Source organism: Stenella coeruleoalba (genome assembly GCF_951394435.1).
Source record: "Stenella coeruleoalba genome assembly, chromosome: 20".
Lineage (NCBI taxonomy): Eukaryota > Metazoa > Chordata > Mammalia > Artiodactyla > Delphinidae > Stenella > Stenella coeruleoalba.
The window spans coordinates 23,705,376-23,727,141 of record NC_137166.1 but is presented as its reverse complement, the minus strand read 5'-3'; the positions used below and the strand labels follow the sequence as shown (position 1 = coordinate 23,727,141).

Genomic DNA, 21,766 nt, shown 5'->3' with positions numbered 1-21,766 from the left:
TTGCAGAGGAGTCTCTGCAGTAGAATGAGATGGAGAGTGACTCCATGTAGTAAAAGACACTTTCCTTTTTCACTAGGAGTGGAACTTTTCTTCTAATTTTCAGCAAGGAAGAGAGTAAACCAAGTGACTGGTTAGTTGAAGGGTGAGGAATCAGATGGCTTACAGGAATCAGAGCCCTGGAAGGGGGAAGGAGAGCTAGGAAGACTCCAACTTCTACAGTTGGGGCAGGAAATGGCAGAATGGAACTTATCTATTACTCCCTGTGATAAAATTCAAACTTTTCATCTTTTCCTTCTTCAGCACACAATAAAAAACTAAAATAAACTAACTTAAAAAAATGTGTTTACCATGGTATGGTTACTGAGAACTTTCAGATTTATTGGATGGCTTTTAATTTTCTTTTGTTTGTTTTTTTTGCCACACCACGCAGCATGAGGGATTTTAGTTCCCCGACCAGGGATTGAACTCAAGTCCCCTGCAGTGGAAGGGCAGAGTCTTAAGGTTGGACTGCCAGGGAAGTTCCTGATTCTAAATTTAGATTAATATTTAGATTAATTAATTCATTCATTTACTCACGGAATACATCTTAAAGGTAAGGTTGAGGAGTGTGGATTCCATGAATGAAGGGATTTTACAATGTGATACCTGCCAAGGGTATTTCAAAATAAGGTTTAAAATAAAAACTTGAAGAATGTGAATATGAAGAAGGCAAAAACATAACACCAGTAAGTATGTGATATTTTCTAGGAATTCAGGAACCTTTTCTCATATTTCAGCTTATGGAATTCCAATGAAAAATCTGAAAATGACCATGTCTTTTTTTTTTTTTGGAGGGGGTGCATATTTTATTCTCAGTAATTTCCTGAGAAACACACTTTTTATGTATTTAATATAAAAGTATGTAACAACTGTGTCATTAGGCAAAAAAAAGAAAACTTTGAAATTTCAGTTTGACTTTCAATATTGGAGCCTAAGTCATAAGAATGGAAAGATTAGGAAAGCTGTTTTTAGAAATTTAAATGTTTAAATAAATTTAGAAAAGTGTGGGTTTTATTTTTTTTAAGTTTAAGGGTTTGTTTTAAACCAGCTTCTTTACCAAAATCATGAAAAGACGTGATGGTGCTCAAGTGAAGACAATGTGAGCAATTATAGTGGTTCTCAAACTGTGATCTCTGGACCAAGTACTACCTCCCGATCTTCAGGGAACTTGTTAGAAACGCAAAGTTTCCTGCCCTGCATCTGGGTGGGGCTGAGAAATCTGCCTTTTAACAAATACTCTGGGACATTCTGTGACTTGCTAAAGTTTGAGAACCACTGCCTTAGGCTATTCTTTTCTCAGGTGATCTATAAAAAGATGAGAAGAATAAAAGTAAAGTATGGTATTATATGACTACCTATTGTTTTTGTCCTGGAATATTCTAAGACTGAATACTATCCTAAACAAAATAAATAAAGTAAAATAAAGACAAAGAAAAGTGTATGCACACTAAATTTATCATGTGCTTATTACTTCACCAGCACTTATTACAGGATTTGAGAAATTAAACTGACTTCTTTAGAAATGGTTATGGTTCTTGGGGTACAATCATCACTGGACTCTGTTTAGAGTTGTGATGCTCTACATTTCCTGGCAGCTGCTTTCAGCTGTCCCTGAAATTAGACCTGGATCTCTTAATATTGACTGTAATTACTAATCTTGAGCTTGCCATTATATTTTCAGTAAATGGAGGTGTAAACACTTTCTGAAAACCACATCTGTGCTGAGAGCATTTTGGAGAAGTTTTTTCAAAACGGCATTATCTCTCATCTTCCCAGGTGCTAGAAAAGAGATAAGCTCCAATTCAGCTTCTAAACAGAAACTGAATGGGGGTGGGTGGGGGCGGGGCAGCAGATAGATTTAAGGGGACTGGTACAAAGCTATCAAATAAGCCAAGCCAGGTGTGGTGGACTACACACATTTTCATTTGTTGTTTGGTTGTAGGTTTTGGTTTTTGGTTTTCCTGAAAGAGAACAGCAGCTAGGTTAAGATTCCAGACCCCTCTTGTTTAACGTGGGAGCCATGAAGAGGAAAAAAATAAAAATAGTTCACATTGTGCTTTAAAAAGAAGAAAGAGCAACGGAAGGGAGCTTTTTCTCCCAAACCCGCCCACCCCCCCCCCCGCAAATACTACTAATTTGGTATATTAGATTGCATCAACATTAAAACATATTAATTAAATTTAACTGATCTTAAATCAGACTTAGAAGATTACGATCATTTGAAATTTGCACACTTATACTAATGCATCATTACACATGAATACAAATATATGGGGGGGGGAGGCACACCAGCATCTCTTATTATGCCTAAAACGGGGTTTATAGTTCTGATTAGTTGTCATCAAGTTGGTTACTAGAGACTGCTATACATGCATTGGACAAATGTTCCAAGAAGTTGAAAGGAAATTACATTACTGAGAATATGCACAGAATTTCTTTATTTGTCAAAGCTGCATAATACTGTCTAAACATTTTTTGTTTGTTCGTTTACCGAACTTATGCTGCCTTGCGGATAAAGAGAGCGCTGCTTTTAGGTGGCCGTCTCCCGCCTCCACGGGCAACTGTCCTAGCTGAAGGGATGTCGAGGCTTTTTTCTTCCACCTCAAGCGCCCTCTAGCGTGCAATAGCTGCATAGGTTGCTGTGTAGAGGGAGATGGAGAGAAGAAAGGATAAGAAATGTTCTACCAATCGCTGTCCTAATTCCTGAATTCCTTTGCTTTTCTTTTCCTCCTTCCTCAAAGGGGTCATTTCCACCGAAGTGTATGGCAAAACAAAAAAGGTGCTTTGCTTTTGCATGAAAAACAAATCACTCATTTACTAAACTGGGAAACAAATGCTAATCCTTTCTCAGGGGTTTCTTTTGAACATTCATAATTTTCCAGAAGTTTCATACACTCTAATAATCAGGCAAATAAAAGAAGGTAAGCTGCTCCCTAGGAAGAAATTCATTTTGTTCCTAACTCACTGCAGCCCAGCTATAAGACATTTGATTGCAAATTGATTAACGTCTCCATGGGTTTTCAGTTTGTGTCTCCATACAAGTGCATAATACTTCTTTCTTGCCTCAGGGGGGTGGTATGAGGCCTAATTGAGGTTTATAAAACAATTTCAGTTCCGCAGATACAATTTTTGATATACAGTTGAACCCACCTTTCACCTTGCATCCACTAACAGGGTTTCAAATTCTCTTTGGTAGTCCAGAGGGAAACTGTGATTGGGATCTGTATTTTCATAAATGTGTCGTGAAAACAACTCTATTGTAAATAGTGGCTTTGCTCAAGAGACTTAGAATGGTAGGAAACGGGGGAGAATATTTGGAGAAGAAAAATGTACTTGCTTTTGCAAACACTGTGTGTGAATAAGTACAGATAAATACTAAGGCAAAATTCCTACAAGACATACATTTGGGCATATCTCCCTAAATTTTAAAACAAGCTAACAATAACAGAAGGTAGTTTTACTCACCCAAACACCATGCACTCAACACTTAGTCTCTGAGAAAGAAGCAGACACCTGTAAACAAACTTGTGCATTGGCATCTGTTCAGATGGTAGGATGTCTAAACACATGTTGTGCAACTCGAGATTTTATTTACTAATAATATGATTATTATGCAGCACTGTGTTTTACCACTGCCCTTATAGCTATGATATTTTACAGGGTAGGTAAAGAAGGAGGTGAGCTAACATTATAACACGCTCCATTAGCTCTTTTACATACAGTCTCTCTTTAATTATTAAGGCACTGTAAATGGACAGGATATTGTTGATATCATTTAAAGTGTGAGAAAACTGAGGCTCAGAGAAGTTAAGTGATTTTCTCAAGGTTATGCAGTTATTAAGTCAAAGAGTGCAATTCAAACCGAGGATTTCTAACATTAAATATAATCTAGTACTACCTTTCAATATTGAAATACTGGTAAGTAACTATTATAACCTACTTTCAAAACAATGTATGACCTCACTACAGAAGGGACTCATACACTGCAATACAAGATGGACTAAATATTATGTGTTCCTGAGAAGAATCAGAATCCTTAACTGCATGTGGTTTTGAAACTATAGATCCCAGATTCCATGGTTAACGAACTAAATCAAAGTCTCCAAGGAGAACGTATATTTTCAAAAAGCAAACACAGTGATTCTGATTCAGCATAACAAACATCAATTTGGAGACCATTTGAGAATAATGAAACCAAATGGTATCCAAGGTCCCGCTGAGCTCCTCAGCTCAGGAGTCCGAGGCTAAGGCGCACTTCTGCTATTACTATTTAGATCTGCATAGCCCTTCGTATATTTCCAAGCATATCAGCTCTCCTATCTGATCCTTGCAATAATCTTGTGAGGTAAGAAGAAGATACAATATTTCCTCAATTTTAGAGAGTTACTAGCTTTTAGAGCCAAAAGGGCCCTTAGAGATTTTTCTAGTTCAACCTCTTCATTTTCTAGGGAAAAAAAATGTGGAATGCTTTTGACTCCTGAGCCTAAAGTTACATAACCAAGCTCTTGGAAAAAGCCAAGATCCCAGGTCATTGGTTTTTAAAGGATATATATCAGGTTGTCACTTGTCCCTGAAAATATGGCCCCGGGAAAAATCATTAAGCTAATAACCTGATTAGTCTTCCAGATATGAAGTCAGAAGACCGGGGAGAAAACAAACACACACAACAACAAAAAACATAGTTTAGACCCAAATTAATGCAGTCTAGAAAAGGTCTACTTACATTTTCTGGTGAGATTACATTTACTCTCTTCATCTAGTATCTGCTCGGTCTAATAATATGTCTTGTCTTGGTTGAATTATTTCAGTACCCTGGAGTTTGTCTCATTAATGTAGCCCCAGAGGCTCCTTCAAAGCAGATCTTGTGTGCTGTGGATTTTTGGAGTGAGAATTATTTTGGAAGCAGAGGAAGATAATAACATAAGAAAAAAAAAATCGTGCTCTCATATGTTCTGATGTACCCTAAAACTTTCTCTGGTATCTTCCAGTAGAAAACCCAAACAGAAACAACTCATTTCAGATGGAGATAATGTAAGGCCTGACTTCTGCATTCTCCGAAAGCAGAGAAAGACAAATGCAGGGAGCCTGCTGAATTTTTTCTCACTCTTCCTTTTTGCATAAGGATATTCTGGCTTTCTTCCTCCAAATGATCTCATTGTGCCTGAGCAGAGAACTCCTTATTTTTCATCAGGTTGTTCCCTGCCACCCCCGCTCCCCCCCTCCCCAATTACATAAGGCATACAGTCACTTTTCTGGAATAAAAAGTAATAATAAATGGCATTAGTTCTTGTAGTTGGAATTCTTACTACTGAATGTTTAATATCTTGCTAGGCACTATAGGGATTGATGGGCATATGTTATCTCATTTATTCTCTACAATAACCTCCCAATTTTTCAGATGAAGAAATCATCAAGGGAAATGTATTTTCTTCTCTCCGTCCCAATTAGACCTCTGCTCACCTTTCTACTATCATTTCATAGCACACACAGTCTCTCTGTCCTGTGTGCAACAGCCACACTAAACATTTCTTGGTCCTTTGAAAATGTTAACTCCATTATTTGGGGGCACAGGAGGTGTAACACCTGAAAGAAAAAGCAAGATATATAGATGTTTCTGGGGTCATCGAGCGAGATCCGGCCAATAGTCACAGTACTGGTTCTGTAAATTAGACAGCTAACTGGTTAACCAGTTTGATAACCTCTCCGAGTCTCATTTGCCTTTGTGTATAAGCTATTGCATGCTTTATGGAATGTTTAACTCACAGGGTTGTTGGATTAAAGGATGCAATGAAAGACAAAAATGTCTAGTTTTTAGTATATATGTTAGTTTCCTCTCAAGTGAGCCCATGGATACCTACCTACAAAAAGCAGACGGCCAGAACACAGATCCTTCTGAGATCCCTATAGCTAGGCTGCTCCTCTTAATTGTGTAATTCTGTGTCCTGGCTACATAGGGCATTCAGTCAGACCCCAATCAGCCCTTCAAATGGTATCATCCACTGTTTTCCACACATCTGAGCTCCAAGCAAACAAGCCTTCAGTTTTCCCCAAACCATCATCTTCTAAATAATTTATACCCTGCACACACAACTGCATTTCTTCCTGAGAATTGAAATTGTTTTTTTTTTTTCTCTTATTGTATCTTCCTCCCCACTCCACTTTGATTACTAAGACACTAAAGGCAGCTAATGTTAGAAGGAGGCCTGCTTCAGTCTTATGATCTGGTAAAAAAAATACGGATTAATATTTTGCGTTTAATGACCTAAAGAAGAAATAATGGGATCTCAAGGCATAAATGAGAGAAAGGAAAGGGTAAGGGTCAAGGTCCTTATGGAAGATAAGCTCTCCTACTTCTCCAGTGAAAAGGGCACTGGTATCGGTTTTCAATCAGGAGCGTGTTAGAATTTACAGACAGGGAAAACGACTGGCAACTAGGTTTTGTACTTATGTTCAGAACATTTGATAGGTGAGTCCTTGGCCAGCTGAGGGCTTCAGAGGAGAAGCACCCTGCAAACAGTAGGTCAGCCCCATACTCATTTCCCTACCGATGAACTCCACTGGAGATTTTTCATTTATCCAATTATCTTGAAGCCATGGATCTTGGAGTCTAGAGCTTAACCAGCCTTATAAATGAGCAGGTCTCAGGGGAAGAAATCTGGACAGAAATGCCTTGCTTGGGGCTGAATAAGAGAGTCTGATTCCTCTGGGGTCTTGCCTAGAACCTGAATTTGCATAGCAAGAACATTGTTTTTTTAGATAGATTGTATGTCTTTTTGGAAATGCATTGTTATGGTGCTGCTGGTAATTGTAGAGGAGCTCAACCCCCCCGGAGACACTCCTTGGAAATGTCACTAGGCTTGGCTCTGTACTCTGGGGATGCAATTAGCATCTGCTTGTTGAACAGACCCTGAGCATAGAGAAGTGGCATTCTTCCTCTCTTAGGATACCTCTCCGTGAATAGTGGCCATCTTATCTTCCCAGATGGAGCACAGGTATCACTTATACTCTTAAGTCTTCCCTCAAGTCCCCACTTACATACCTCTGCTGCTCCTTGCATATATTTGCAATATGAGGCTGAACACACTGGCCTGTCATTTTATGCTTAGTTGCCTGCCACCCTCACTAGATTGATTCTGAACTCCTTGAAAATCAGAGACTATGTTATCCATATCTGTGTATCCTCAACCTAGCCCAAAGCCTAATGCATAGTTGATGTTCAGGAATTGTATTATTTAAGACGATAAACAAGTGAATATGACTGCAAAGATAACTATGGGATTATTGTTAACAGTTGGCTAGAAATAGACCCAGATTTGGAGTTAGAAAAATCAGATGGCCCAGCAGATTGGTGTGGGGAGCTCGATGAGGATAACAGATTTCACTGGAAAAGAGAGAGGGAGAAAAAGGATCACAAAACAAAGTGAGAAGAAACAAAACCAGGAAACTCAATCTCCTAGAGCAGAAATAAAACAGTGAAGATAGACTAAAAGGCTGAACAACTGGAAACAAAAAAAAAAATTCATCCAACTGACACAATTAAGAGGGACCATCAGGAAACAATTCAGACCCGAAATGGTGATTTGCATAATAGTAGTAGTTAATACTAGCAGTGAAAATAATTATAATGACACTGAGTATTAACATGGATCCATCTGCTCCTCAGTGCTTCATAATATGATACCTGAGTGTTTACAAAGCAAGTTTCCATTCAGGAAGAAAGGGACCCCTCAGGCAGAGTGCACTCTCTGTAGCCTTTAGACTCTCATGCATGTCACCCCTAAAACAGATTCCCAGAGTGCTTTCTTCCTCCAGAGCTAGATGTTTCCTTGAAGACCAGAGGGAAGTATTCTGTTCGTTTATCTTTGAATCGCCAGTAGCACAGAAGTGACGCTCCATAAATTTTTGTTGATTTATCATCTCATAGCTACCCCATAGCAAACTGCAAGATAAATCGATCCTGTCCAGAACCCCCATTTTTCAGATGAGGAGACCGGAAACATCTAGTCAGAGTTGAATCCGGGAAACCAATCGGAGATCTTTGAACACATTTGGCTTCTTCTGCTGTGCCATGCTACAATAAAGATTGCCAAGGTCGCACTGCTTATTAATTACATCTCCTCTGTCAGAAATTCTAAGAAAGTATGTTCCTCTAGTATTCACAGAGAGGACCAAAGAAACATCACCACTTCTCACGCTTCACAAGCATCAAGGGCAAGGCTTAGCACTTTTCTGTCAGTCTTGAGCGCCTAAAGCACCTGTTCAAATTGTGAAGTGACAGAAAACAGGAAAGGCATTTTGCATCTGGATGTACCAATCCACGTGTATTCTAAAGGAGATGGAATCCATGCATTTCTGATTAATTTACACTTAAATCAATGAAGTGTTTGGAAAAGATATTTGATGTTCAAGAAGGCTTTTTAAAAGAACCTAATGGGACTTTAAAGTTGTTTTTGCCTTAAGAAGAGGAACTTATCCTTCCCCCAGACCTTACACTCAAATGATATGACTTCAAAGTCTCATTTATGAACAGAATCTTATTGCTCTCAAAATCTTTCCACTTTCCCCTACCCAGGTGTGGTTAATCTGTATTTTATTATTGGTATTTTTTTTTTTTTCATTTATCTGTCTACCTATTTTGCCAATATAGCTTTCAACAGAGCAGGCAGATATACTTGTGGAGTCTGTCAGAATGTTGGATGTGATTTCCTCAGAAAGCATCACAGTGTTGGAGCAAAAATGAGGGGTGAATGCCACAGGTTAAAGATTTCTGTAAGAAGGTAGGATAGGCAAAGAGTGAGGACAGGTGTTTGGAATAGATGGAGACTTCATGTTTGTAGAATAGAATGAAAGAACAAAATTTGGTGAGGGTTGGTGTTAACTAGAATTAATTCAGCAACCAGCAGGTACTGGTGTTTTTATAGAATGTTATCCCATTTAACCCTCACAGCCGTTCAGAGATGCAGGTGATGCAGAAATGCATTCCTCAGTTAAAGTATGTGAGACTCGGAAGGGAATTCCACCTTTGACTGTCCAGCCCAAACTTGTTAGGAGACCCCAGCATTTGTCATAGTGCAGGTGGTGCACCGCCGTGGTGATCTCTGATGGGACACAAACGTGAAAAAATAAACACCATGGAATCACATGGCGGGAGAGTTACTTGCTTTCCAATTCTCTTTTAATCCTCTGAGTACATTAAAAGAGAACATTTCAGTTCCCTGCCAGTGGTGATCTCTCTAACCAGCAGAATGCTGGCCTCAGGCTCAGAGCCTTAAGCAGACCCCAAGTGCCTTGTTAGAATGTAAGAACGTTGTTTTGCATCCATTCATTTTATTTCTAAGTTTTCCTTGTATTTATGGAGAGTGAAAGTAATTTTCTTATTTTTAGGTACGGATATAAAATTCCCTTTTAAAACAAATATTTATGTTGTTAAAGAAGTGAGTTGATTAAAAAATTATATCACACAGACGGTGTGCAGACGTTTAAAAAAAAAAAAAGAACCAACACAGAACTATATAAATGACTTCAGCTTGTGGTGAAAAAAAATCTGTATTAAATCAGCATCCTTTCAAAGTACCATTATCAAGTCCCCTTAAACTTGGAAGCATACATATTTAAAGTATTATTCCTGAGCTTAAGGTTTTTATTCGGTACCAAAAGTTACAAATTCCTCTATTTTGATTTCCTATAAAATCAACTCTTAAAAATATAAATGTCAAGTCTGGGAGTTACAAAGAATTGAAACAGTATAACCTCTTCCAGTGGGCTTTGCAGAAACCCTTCTAGTCTTCAGGTACAAACAGTATTATACTATTGTCTCTCTCCCTGCTTCCCCCACTAATACTTGGAAACAATAATCATCATCTTCAGTTAACATCCTTGACATGGGTTGATGAAAATTGCACTGCAGTTTCTTTTGTTCAGGAAAGACTCAACTAAATAAATCAAATAAATCTTCCCAGCGTACAGATTTGGAGCAGAGCGAGTGAAAACAAATGAAAACATACTTCCATTTTTTGGTGCCTATTTTATTTGGTTTATCACCCAATTTCATTTGGGGAGACACTGCAGACTTCTTCAATGAGAGTTTATTTTTATTTTTTTTTCTTTGCCATTGTAAGGGGAAGTGAACATATTGCTCATAAAGTGTTAAAGTCTCTATGAACCGCTGACAGATATCTAGGAAATGCTCTAAGGATTAAGAGGTGAAATTGTGGAAAATATCCATTTCCTCTAAATATTACCTTCAGTAGCTTTACAGCAAGTATTGCTGAAGAAAGAATATACCTCACCTAAGTCCCCCAGGACTTCATACTGAGGTACCATTCATGTTTTTCTTTGGTTTGAATTACTGACTAGCAAGAGACAGAAAGAGAAAGAGAGATTGGAAAAAAAATACAGAAGAAAATAAACACTACACATGTCTGGTCCCCTTTGATCCTTGAACTTGCATGGTGTGCCCAAGTTCTTGGGGTTTTGGGAACACCTTTGGGGATATTTAAACCACACATCTCTTTTCAGGGCCAGAAGGGAAGCGTACCATCTAGAAATCATTTTAGGATTTCACAAGTTTGGAGTCAGAAAACCTGGGACACGTTCTAGGCCTTATGACTCACGAGGTACGGGACTTTTAAAAGTAAAAGAGCTACGGGCGTACCTTGTTTGATTGCACTTTGCTCTATGTGCTTCACAGACACTGCGTGTTTTAAAAATTGAAGGTTTGCATCAACCCTGCTTTGGCATTATTTGGCAATAAAGTGTTTTTAAATTAAGCTATGTACATTGTTTTTTATTAGACATAATGCTATTGCACACATAATAGACTATATACTGTAAACATAAACTTTATATACACCAGGGAATTAAAAAAAATTGTGTGACTTGTTTTACTGTGACATTTACTGAGGTGGTCTGGAACCGAACTCGCAATAACTCTGAGGTATGCCTGTATTGCTCTATTGTTGGTTTGATGTGTCTGTCTTTTAAAAAAGAGGTTCTGGTAGTCATTTCTTGATAAATTGTACCATGACCCTCCTGCTCTCTTTTCTACCTGCCCCGTGAATTTGTTCCTGCCGAATGAGTCAGTCAGGATGGGAGTGCTAATTTATTCTGGTGGTCTTTTGTCAGTGTCACTTTGATATCTATACAGAGCTTTCACCTCTTTTTTTTTTTTCTTCTGCACTAACCACCTCCACTACTCCTTATTTAACCTCCCTGAACCTCGGGCTCTTCATCAGTAGTTTGGGAGAAATAAACTCTCTCATCTTTCTCATTGGGTTGTAGTAAAAATCTAATAATATGAAATACACGTCACAAAACTGTGTTGACTGCACACACACACAGTGTTACGATCTTTTGTTAACATGTGAGATCAAAAGCAAGAAACAAGGCAGTAGAACTCTTCCTATTTTGCTGAAATTTTGACTCTAACACGTTACCTGTCATCTTTCCATAATGATTTTACACATAGAGAGGCGAGAGTCCACGCTCTCTGTGTGGGGGCTAAAACCCCCTCAGCAGCAGACATCCTCATCTGACTTGCGTTTCCTTTAGAATTCCGCCGTGAGTATTTCTCATTAACGGCTAAGGCATTACGTGAGTGCTTAGCAGGAAGAGTATTTAGTTTGTTTGATTAACCCACTAGAAGTCGGTGTCTTATTAATGTAGAAACAAGTGCATGTATGACTATGTGTACATGACTAGCCAGTTTCATCAAGCATGCAATAATTCTCATGTTGTTACCCCTACTTAGTACCAGGTGCAGATATTTCGGAGATGAATGAGACAAGATGTCCTCAAAAGCTCAGTCAAGTGGCAGAGACGATGTGAATACACATGCTTGGTACAAGGACAGCTCTCGAGAGCTGCAGCAGAATAGATGGGTGGAAACAGTGCAGGCTTAGGAGTCAGGGAGTATCCTTGGAAATGTCACTTAACCTCTCTGAATATCCTTGTAACCTTCTAACCTTGGGAGTCACTTAAACTCACTGACAAGCAGTCAGGCATGGCTGGAGCGTAGACTACATGAGAGTATAAGGTGAGAGTCATGGTCTTGCGCCTAGAAAGTTAAATCCACCAGCTCATGGGGCCTTACCTGTTAGACTGAGAAACTTGGGCATTAATCGACCAAGCCTACCTCCTGTTGAAAAATATCCAGTGGGTATAGGATATATCACCTCTATGATAGCCTGTATAAATAGAGCTCTGGAAGTAATGTAGGGGTAGATTGGATAACAGGCAATGGGAAAAAGGAATACCAGTTAAGAGTAATTGCAATATTAGCAAAACAACAGCAAACATAAAATAGCACTCTTCTAAATGCTTTTAATTCATTAACTTCCCATAAATCCCTAAGACATAGGTAATCTTATTATTCTTGATTTCACAGATCAGAAGTGCAGGGTACAGAGATGTGAAGTAACGTGCTCATGATCACACAGCTAGTATGGCTTCAGAGATCCTACCCTTAGCCATTATATTATACCGTAGTGGTCCAGGCAAGAAAAACGGGGTGAAAGCATTGTGAAAATATGCTTTTTAGATATGGAATCTAAAAAAAAAAAAAAAGGTACTGAGGATCCTAGTTGCAGGGCAGGAATAAAGAGGTAGACATAGAAAATGGACTTGAGGACATGGGGTGGGAGGGTGAAGCTGGGGCGAAGTGAGAGTAGCATCGACACACATACACTACCAAATGTAAAACTGTTGGCTGGTGGGAAGCAGCAGCATAGCACAGGGAGAGCGGCTCGCTGCTTTGTGATGACCTAGAGGGGTGGGATAGGGAGGATGGGAGGGAGGCTCAAGAGGGAGGGGATATGGGCACATATGTACGCATATGGCTGATTCTCTTTGTTGTGCAAGGGAAACTAACACAGTATAGTGGCACCATTATATTCCAATAAAGATCCATTAAAAATATATTTTTAAAGCACATTAAAAATTATAATATTGTAAAAAAAATACGCTTTTTATTTGACTATACATTTTGGACTTGCTATCTCTGATTATATGATGAGTTTCTTTTTTGGAGCTATAGGCTCCAGGACAGGTGCTCTGAAGTTTACAAATTATTATTACTTTTACTATGTTTTAATGGGGCCTCCTTTAGCGCTTAGCAAATAGCAGGTACTTATAACTGGTTACCGAATACACCACAGTGATGGGATCAGAGGCATCCATGGATTTATCTACAATTCCAAGGGTACAATTCAACTGTAACATGCAACCGCATACTGTCAGGCAGGCACATAGCAGCACCATCGTCTTTCCTTTCTCCAAACAACTGCTCACTTCTTTAGCCTAGAATTTCCTCTTCACTCTCCTTTGCAGTTTATACATACAGAAATCCTGCCTGACCTCCAAGATACAGCTAGATGACAAGGCAGCTCTTATAAGAAGCCTTTGCTATCTCTGCCCCTCCGCAATCTCTCAACCATGTCTCTCCCATCACATCTACCAAAAAATCTGCGAAATCAGAGACACATTATTTAACCAAGTATGGGCTACACACAAGGCAATTTGTAGTAAAGAAAATAAAATGTATTGAAGAATTGTTAATATTGGGGAAATGATAAAGGACTGACAGTCACGTATGGATGGAATAGCTATGGGCTTAAGTCAAATGAAGTTTGTCCCACTAGATTTTCACACATACTATAGTGACTATTAAATATATGTATATAATTTTCTTACAGCGTAACATGTCCTCACCCTGACATCAACAGCCCTTTTTATCTCCCTTTACTAACCAATCTCTTTTACCTCCTCTGTAAAACTTCCCCTTCTCCCAACTCCAAACTTAGTGCTTTGGCTCAGTAGATTCTTCTAATTCCTTGAATATGGCAGTTGACACGGATACCTCTTCAATCCTGTGAGCATGGCAGACACATCTAATTGATCACGGCTGAGCATGGACTCATTTTTAAGATTTATCTCAGGGTGACACTTAAGCTAGACATGAAAAAGCAGTCAGAATTGGACAATTCGATTAAGCTCCTTTGCCAAATAAGCGCACACGCTTCCTGCGGCTTGAGATGGCTTGCTTCATCAGGCTCACCTTTCGGAATCCTGCCAGTTCACTTCCTCTATGAAGCTTCCTTGATTTCCTCTACTCAAGGGGAATCACCGCCTCTGTCCTAAAGTAGCACAGGTCTACAGCACCTAGAAAATCTTTATTTTTTGCATTCTGCTTCCCTGATTATTGTATTCCCACCTACCTTTTTGCCTAAGTCACTTATTGTCTTAGTTCAAGCCACTCTAACAAAATACCATAGGCCGGGTGACTTAAAAACTAGATGTTTACTTTCTCACAGCTCTAGAGGCTGGGAACCCCATGATCAAGGTGCTGGAAGTTTCAGTTCTTGGTGAGAGCTTTCTTCTTGGCTTGCACATGGTCCCTGTTTCACTGTGTACTCACCTGGCCTTTTATGGATGCAGACACGTTTCTTCCTTTTTGTTTAAAGACAGTAATCCCATCATGAGGGCACTACCTTCGTACCTCATCTATGGCCTCTCAAAGGCCCCATCTATAAACACCATCACATTGGGAATCAGGGATTCAGCACAGGAATATTGGTGGGACACAAACATCCAGTCTTTAAGATCTGAATATGTCTTGTGGGCGGTGGAAATGCTCCTTATACTCATTACGGCACTCATCCATGTGTAGCACTTAGTAGGAGTTCAGGAAAGCTGGAATAACTGACTGATGCATGGGAAAGAAAGCAAACCCAATGAGAGACTGATCAAGTTTAGCATAAACCAACAAAATTGAATTTGAAGGGAGGGTGGATTGGCAGGGCCATTATGTAAGTTAATTTGCTCTAAGATGTCAGCACCATTCTGAGCTTTCTTGGCTTTCAATCTGCACGAACACCTCATCCTACAGACAGACAGACAGCTTCAGGTGGATTAAATAATCAGTCAAGTGAGAGGAGCATGTCTGCTAAAATACTTGTATTTCAACAATTATTAAAAGCCACAAGGAAGGCAGTGGTAACACAGTTAAAACATTGACTTACTGATCAAAAGAGACACTAATACGTACTCTTTGAAGGAAACGGTACGGTTTTTACATGCATACAAGCAAACCCCCTTGCTTCCTTGTCTCTCTGCATTGTTACTTTCCTTTTGGCTCACAGCTCTTCTGCAATAGTTTCTTTTTTTTCTTTTTTGGCTTCTGTATTCTTTCTTTCCTTCTTTCTTTCTTCCTTTTCTTCTTTTTTATTTCCTTCACTCCCTCCTTCACTTCCGTGGTGTGGTTTTCTTTGGGTTCTTTTTTTCACCATTCTTTTATTTTTCCTTTTTTGTTCAGAGAGATTTTCCTCATCATTTAGATGATGTGGCCACCAAAACAACAAGTACAATTTGTTGAAGAGGAAACTTCATCAAATCAAGTTACACGGGCACTTGTTTTTTGTTTTTTTGTTTTTGTTTTTTACGGTACACGGGCCTCTCACTGTTGTGGCCTCTCCCACCGTGGAGCACAGGCTCTGGACGCGCAGGCTCAGCGGCCATGGCTCACGGGCCCAGCCACTCCACGGCATGTGGGATCTTCCCGGACGGGGCACAAACCCGTGTCCCCTGCATCGGCAGGTGGACTCTCAACCACTGCGCCACCAGGGAAGCCCAAGGGGTACTTGGGTTTTAATCTTCATTTCTTAGGTAAAATATCTTTACTTCTCTAAATATAAATGTCTACATCTGTAAAATAACATGTCTACAGTATAACTGGTACATAAGGAAGACTTATATGGTTACACTGATCGCTTTTATCAATATTGCATGGGGAAACTGAGCCACTGACATGGAGGTGTAATCCCCTGGGCTTTTAACTCATTCTGTGAATATCAGTCCATTTTCTGAGATCTGTATGTTTCTTTTCAACAGGGACAACTGTATTCTGCAATATACTAACATTCATTTCTATGTGGCAGGTAGAGAGGGCAGCCAGGTTGTAAGTGCTCCTAATTAAAATGCATGATGCTGAAAATGTAAAAGGGACAGTGAGCCATAAACAGATCTCCTGACGGTGGATAGCTCTGTTTTGTGCCATATTCTTTCTATTCAATGAAGTTGATAGTTGCTTGGAACCACGAAAGCTCAGAGCCAAAATTAAAGTCTAGGGCTCCTGACTCCCAGTTTGGAGATCTTTCACTTTATCTATGTTCTAAAATTGAACTGTTAATTAGTTCATTGAAAAGCAAAGACAAGTAGTTTCGCATCACGTATGTTGTGTATTTACTCCACTGAGTTAGATACTGACACTGTTTAAGCTCCTCTTGAATACCTAGCATTTGATATATGTCATCTATTTTGTCATCTATTTCAAAAATTGTCAGATAGGTTATAGGATCCTAGTTTTTAAGATGAGGTAACAGAAGGTTACAGGGGTTAAATAACTTTCCCCAGAAAGCAGAACAAATCCTGGAATTTGGCTTGGCTTTTTTTTTTTTTTTTGGTTAGAAACTCCACATAATTTCCAACAAACTGTTCTGCTACCTAAATATTCCAAGTAGTGTTTTGCAGTACCTAATATAAAATGAGTTCTCTTATGCCAATTTTCCTAATGTGAATGAACATCCCCTCATGTTCATGATCCTAAGAAAAAAGTTTAAATACATATATACATAATACATTACATGTGCATATTTGTAATATATGCATTATGCATATTTCATTATATTTTTTTTTCTGAGGCTAATCAATTGAATAGTAAACCAGAACCTAAAGGGAGAGGCATACAGAACAATTTCTGCGTAAATAGAAATTATATATTCTTTGCAGATGTAGTCTAAGTATTATGCAGAATACCATAACAAACCTGGTTTTCCTTGGCCAAGACATATGAAGAAATCTTATTTTCCAATAGCATGGTCACAAATTATCCCTGTCTGTGGAGCATTTACTAGACCTTCCCAACTTCTAATTGCATATTTTCACCATCAACCTCAGCATAGCTAACATTTATGCCAGGAACAACACTGAACTCTTCACTACATTTATTAATTTAATTCTCACAATACCACTACAAAGTAGATACAATTATTATTCCCCTTTTATGAAGAGGAAACTTAAGTTCAGAGACTTTAAGCATTTTACCTTAAGCCATGCAGCTTGGGCATAAATAACCAGGGTTAGAATCCAGAAAGTCTAACTGCTATCCCAAGCCTGAACCAATGCCCTGCTCTATACCAAACTCTCTCTGCAAAGATGTAGAGTAGGTCTTGTCATCTGAGCATCCAGGTTTTGTCTTTCCAACTCTTTGAGGGAAACCCTAAAGTTGTATGATGTAATGTGTGCCATTTTCCTGATGCACAGTTTTTATTTTTTAATTTCACAGGCTCTTCAAGATTAGCGTGCAAGCAAGAAGATCATATTAAGTTCTGTGTGTGAGTCTATTCCTAGATCACCCAATATCCATGATCTGTGCAAGGTTCTATTCCTAATCATGCATAAATACTTAAATTTCCTGAAGTGAAATTGATACACACACACACACCCCCCCCAAAACACAGATGAACTGAACAAATCTTTCTTCTGACATGAGTCTTGACCTTAAGTAAAATACAATAGTTATTATTTATAATCAAAACAAAAAGGATAATCATAGTTTGGAGAACAGAATATAATGTTTTTGAGTAAGTTATGTTATGGGATACTGGATTCGGTATTGGCTCATATTCACGGCCTTACTGAATCTACATACCCAATAGGGAGGCAAAAAGTCATTCAGGAAAGTATCTCATGTGCATGTCGGTGTTGGAGTGTACTATAATTGATTCATAGGGGTACCTTGGCCCTGCAATGAATAGTAAGGAAAATATAAGGAACATTCTTCACACACCCTGTCACTGAGTTGCACAATCCCTAGCAATTCAGTGGAATTGTAACCCAGAATGATGCTATGTGGCCTTGGATCTGTGTTATCTGCCCCCTGAGCCTCAGTTTTCTCACCTTTAAAATGAGGGAATGCTTTTGTATGGGGAATGTAGTTGCTGGCATCTCTAACATGTTCTTCTGTCCCAAGAAGAATGAATAAAGTATTGGAGAGGGAAAAACAAAATCCTAACTTCTCAGAGGAATTAGAGAAATCATGTTTGCTTAAACCTTAGTTTCAGGGCAGTTAGTGAATCTGCTGCTGAGAATCTAGAAACTGAACATTTCCCTTTATATCCATTGTATGACTGCAGTGGGCATAGGTCACCAGATTTTCATAATGCTTTTCCTTTTCTTCAATGCCTATTGGTGAGTCTGTGAAAAATGTTTGGATATGAATAAATGCATATTGCTCAGAACTCTTTAGGATTCCTCTATTCCACACTGCCTGCCATGTGGGTAGTTCTAATCCATGCTCTTCTGAGTGAGTGATGCTGAGGTCCACCCAGCTGGAAGTCTAGCCTGGACTGCTCAGTCTCTCTAACCACTCATTTATCTCTCAGTAAGTTCAGCTGAATTTTAAACATTTTCAATATATCCATTTGCAACACCTGCCACTGTTTTATTCTAATTGTCCATCAACTTTGGGCTGCATTGTAAGGAGAGCTTCCTAACTGGTCTACGTGAATCCAATGTGCCAGATATTCTACCTAGAGTTAACTTTCAGAAATGCAAATCTGCTCATGTGAATTGCACAGCTGTCCCTCCCAGCCTTCCCCCTCTCCACTCAGGCACTCTTTAGAACCTTGCTGCCATTGCCCCTTCCTCCACTATACAGATTAGTATCCTTGTCATATCCCACAAGACTCCGAATGCCTAGCCCCTACCTTCCTCTCCTCATCTTGCACCAACCTCCTGCTTCTTCTCTATTTTGGAGAAAACTGGCCTTTTCTCTGCTGCCCATGCAAGCCAGGCTCTGTTTGCTCACATCCTTCTGTCTGGAGCACTGCTCCTTCCATTCTGAGTTTATTTTTCTCATTCTTCAGATCTCAGTTGAAATACTTTTTTTTTTCAGGAAAGCCTTTCCTGACTCTATTCCCATTTCCAGCAAATGTAATGCTTTCTGTGAAATGCTCTCATAATACTATTCTTTTTTTTTTTTTTTTTGCGGTACGCGGGCCTCTCACTGTTGTGGCCTCTCCCGTTGCGAAGCACAGGCTCCGGACGCGCAGCCTCAGCGGCCATGGCTCACGGGCCCAGCCGCTCCGCGGCATGTGGGATCTTCCTGGACCGGGGCATGAACCCGTGTCCCCTGCATCGGCAGGCGGACTCTCAACCAGTGCGCCACCAGGGAAGCCCAATACTTTTCTTTTGTGTTGACATTTGCACTCAAATCCTGGCTCTGCCACACACAATTCTGTCCCCTGGGAGAAGTCTCCTAGCCACTTTGAGTTCAGTTTCTTTCCTGGCAGAGTAGGAATGATGATGTGTACATCGCAGACGTGCCCTGGGAATCAAAGGAGATAATAGACATGACGCTGGATGTGCTTTGCTTTTACCTTCATTGGGCCCGCTTCTCCAGTGCAGAGGCAGAGGTCTTTTCACACATACATATGCATACGTGCATGCATATGCACACACACACTGCTCTCTTTTCCATAGGGCAGCGGTCCCCAACCTTTTTGGCACCAGGGACCAGTTTACTGGAAGACAACTTCTCCACAGCAGGGGGTGGGGATGGTTCAGTCGGTAATGCAAGCGATGGGGAGCGATGCAGAGCGGCAGATGAAGCTTTGCTCTCTCACCCACCTGCCACTCACCTCCTGCTGCGTGGCCTGGTTCCTAACAGGCCCCGGAACGCTACTGGTCCACAGCCTGGGGGTTAAGGAGTCCTGCCATAGGATATACCTGGGGCGTGTTAAACAGCTTTTTATCAAACCCAACCTTAATCATCTGAGTTTGGAGGGAAGAAGAAAAGCATTTAAAAAATTCACTCTGCTGGGCTTCCCTGGTGGCGCAGTGGTTGGGAGTCCGCCTGCCGATGCAGGGGACACGGGTTCGTGCCCCGGTCCAGGTAGATCCCACATGCCGTGGAGCAGCTGGGCCCGTGAGCCATGGCCGCTGAGCCTGCGCGTCCGGAGCCTGTGCTCCGCAACGGGAGAGGACACAACAGTGAGAGGCCCGGGTACTGCAAAAAAAAAAAAAAAAAAAAAAAAAAAAAAATTCACTCTGTTGATTCCTCTATCATGTGTTTCTTCTGAATAGTGGTTAGAAGCACAGACGCTTCATTACTATTTCCTGGGCTCAAGTTCAGACTGCACTGTTTATTTGATGTGTGAACTATATAGCTTATTTGCTGTGAAGCCCCTCTAAAATGGAAATAATACAGAACTTAGCTCATAAACCTGTAATGAAGAGCAACTTCATACATCAGAATAGTTTCCAGTTATAGTAAGCACTATGTGGGTTCTGGCTGGCATTACAGATCAGCATTTACCTGTCTTGCAAACGCAATTAACTTGGTTTTCTTTTCATAATGCTATGACAGGGCTCTTAGAATTCTGAGAAGGCACTGGGAAATGAGTGAAAGAGGAAGCAAGCCAGCACAGAAGTCACCTTTTTACATTATTTATGTATCATGCACATGAAAGTTAGGCAAGAGTGAAGACATCCATTTGTTTTCTTGCCTTTGATAAGTTCATGAACGTTAACATATTATGAACGTTAACATATTATGCCAAGCAACATCTGTCTTTTCTATTCAATATCTTTCTTCTGACCAAGTTTCTGTATGTTTTTCCGGATGTTTACAGACACATAAATGAGGTCTTCAGACCATATTCACTGAAAAAGGATGCTTGGGAGAGGAGTGGAGACAATGAAGTATTTCTGTTAAATGCTAAATAGTTACCATGAATGGGAACAAGAAGTTTATCTTATTCATTTTCTTTGAAAACCCTGTGAGTTATAGAAACTCATGTTGCCCTCGTGGTAGACATAGGAACCATATCTTATTTGCCCTTTTCCAAAGAAGGCATCATCTTCAACCTATTCATTTTTTTCGGCTGTATCTCTTAGAACAAAGAAACAATTACTATTTTCTTTGAGACATTTTCCAGTCTAGATCCTTAGCAAGTCCTGCTGAATCAGAATCAACACTTCTCTGTAGAGAAACAGAACTCTGGCCACACTTCTGGAACCAAAGAGACACGAAAGTGCTTAGTTCTCTTAAGACTCTTTCTGGAATGAACTTCCCTTTCTCCTTGTCTGGCCAACTCCTGTTCTTCAATGTTTAACTCAGATGTAATCTCTTTCAGAATGCTCTCCCAAACCTCTCATCCCCCTAGGAAGGAGTTCGGTATCATCTGTGATGCTCTAGTCATTAGGGAGGCTACCATCAGCTTGGCACTTAATGTATTTATTGTGCCACTGCCATTAGAGTTGCTTACAGAGCGATGGTGGAGAGGCAGTGGAGATAATTTTTCCAGAGTAGAAATGGTTAGCTGGTTCTTCCAGGGGAGCCAACTCACCAGAGAATGTCTGGCATTTAAAAATTAAATTCCACTGAGAAGGCTTCCAAAACCCTATTGTCTCCCTTGCTGAGTTATTCAGCCCCTTTCTTGAGTTCACACTGCAATTTCCCCACCTCCACCAGAGCTGTTACCATCCGATGTCTATAATCTATTTACAAGTCCTCCAGTACAAGTCTGTAAATTCTTCGTGGGCAGCAGTTTTCTCTTATCCATCTCTGAATCTGTGGTTCTTAGCAAAGGGCCTGACATATAATAGATATTCAATATATATACCATGGGCAGAAAAAAAAAATGAATGGATGAAGAATGTAGGGAAGTTG

General features: G+C 39.9%; 1 protein-coding gene across 1 annotated transcript in view; it reads right to left on the bottom strand.

Moving 5' to 3' along the window:
- The window catches only part of CDH8 (cadherin 8), a 1,195,405-nt gene that overhangs the window by 374,645 nt on the left and 798,994 nt on the right, over positions 1 to 21,766 (bottom strand). The window contains exon 12 of the mRNA XM_079908493.1: positions 4,763 to 4,908. The gene's annotated coding sequence lies outside the window, so the exon portion shown is untranslated. The remainder of the gene's footprint in view (positions 1 to 4,762; positions 4,909 to 21,766) is intronic.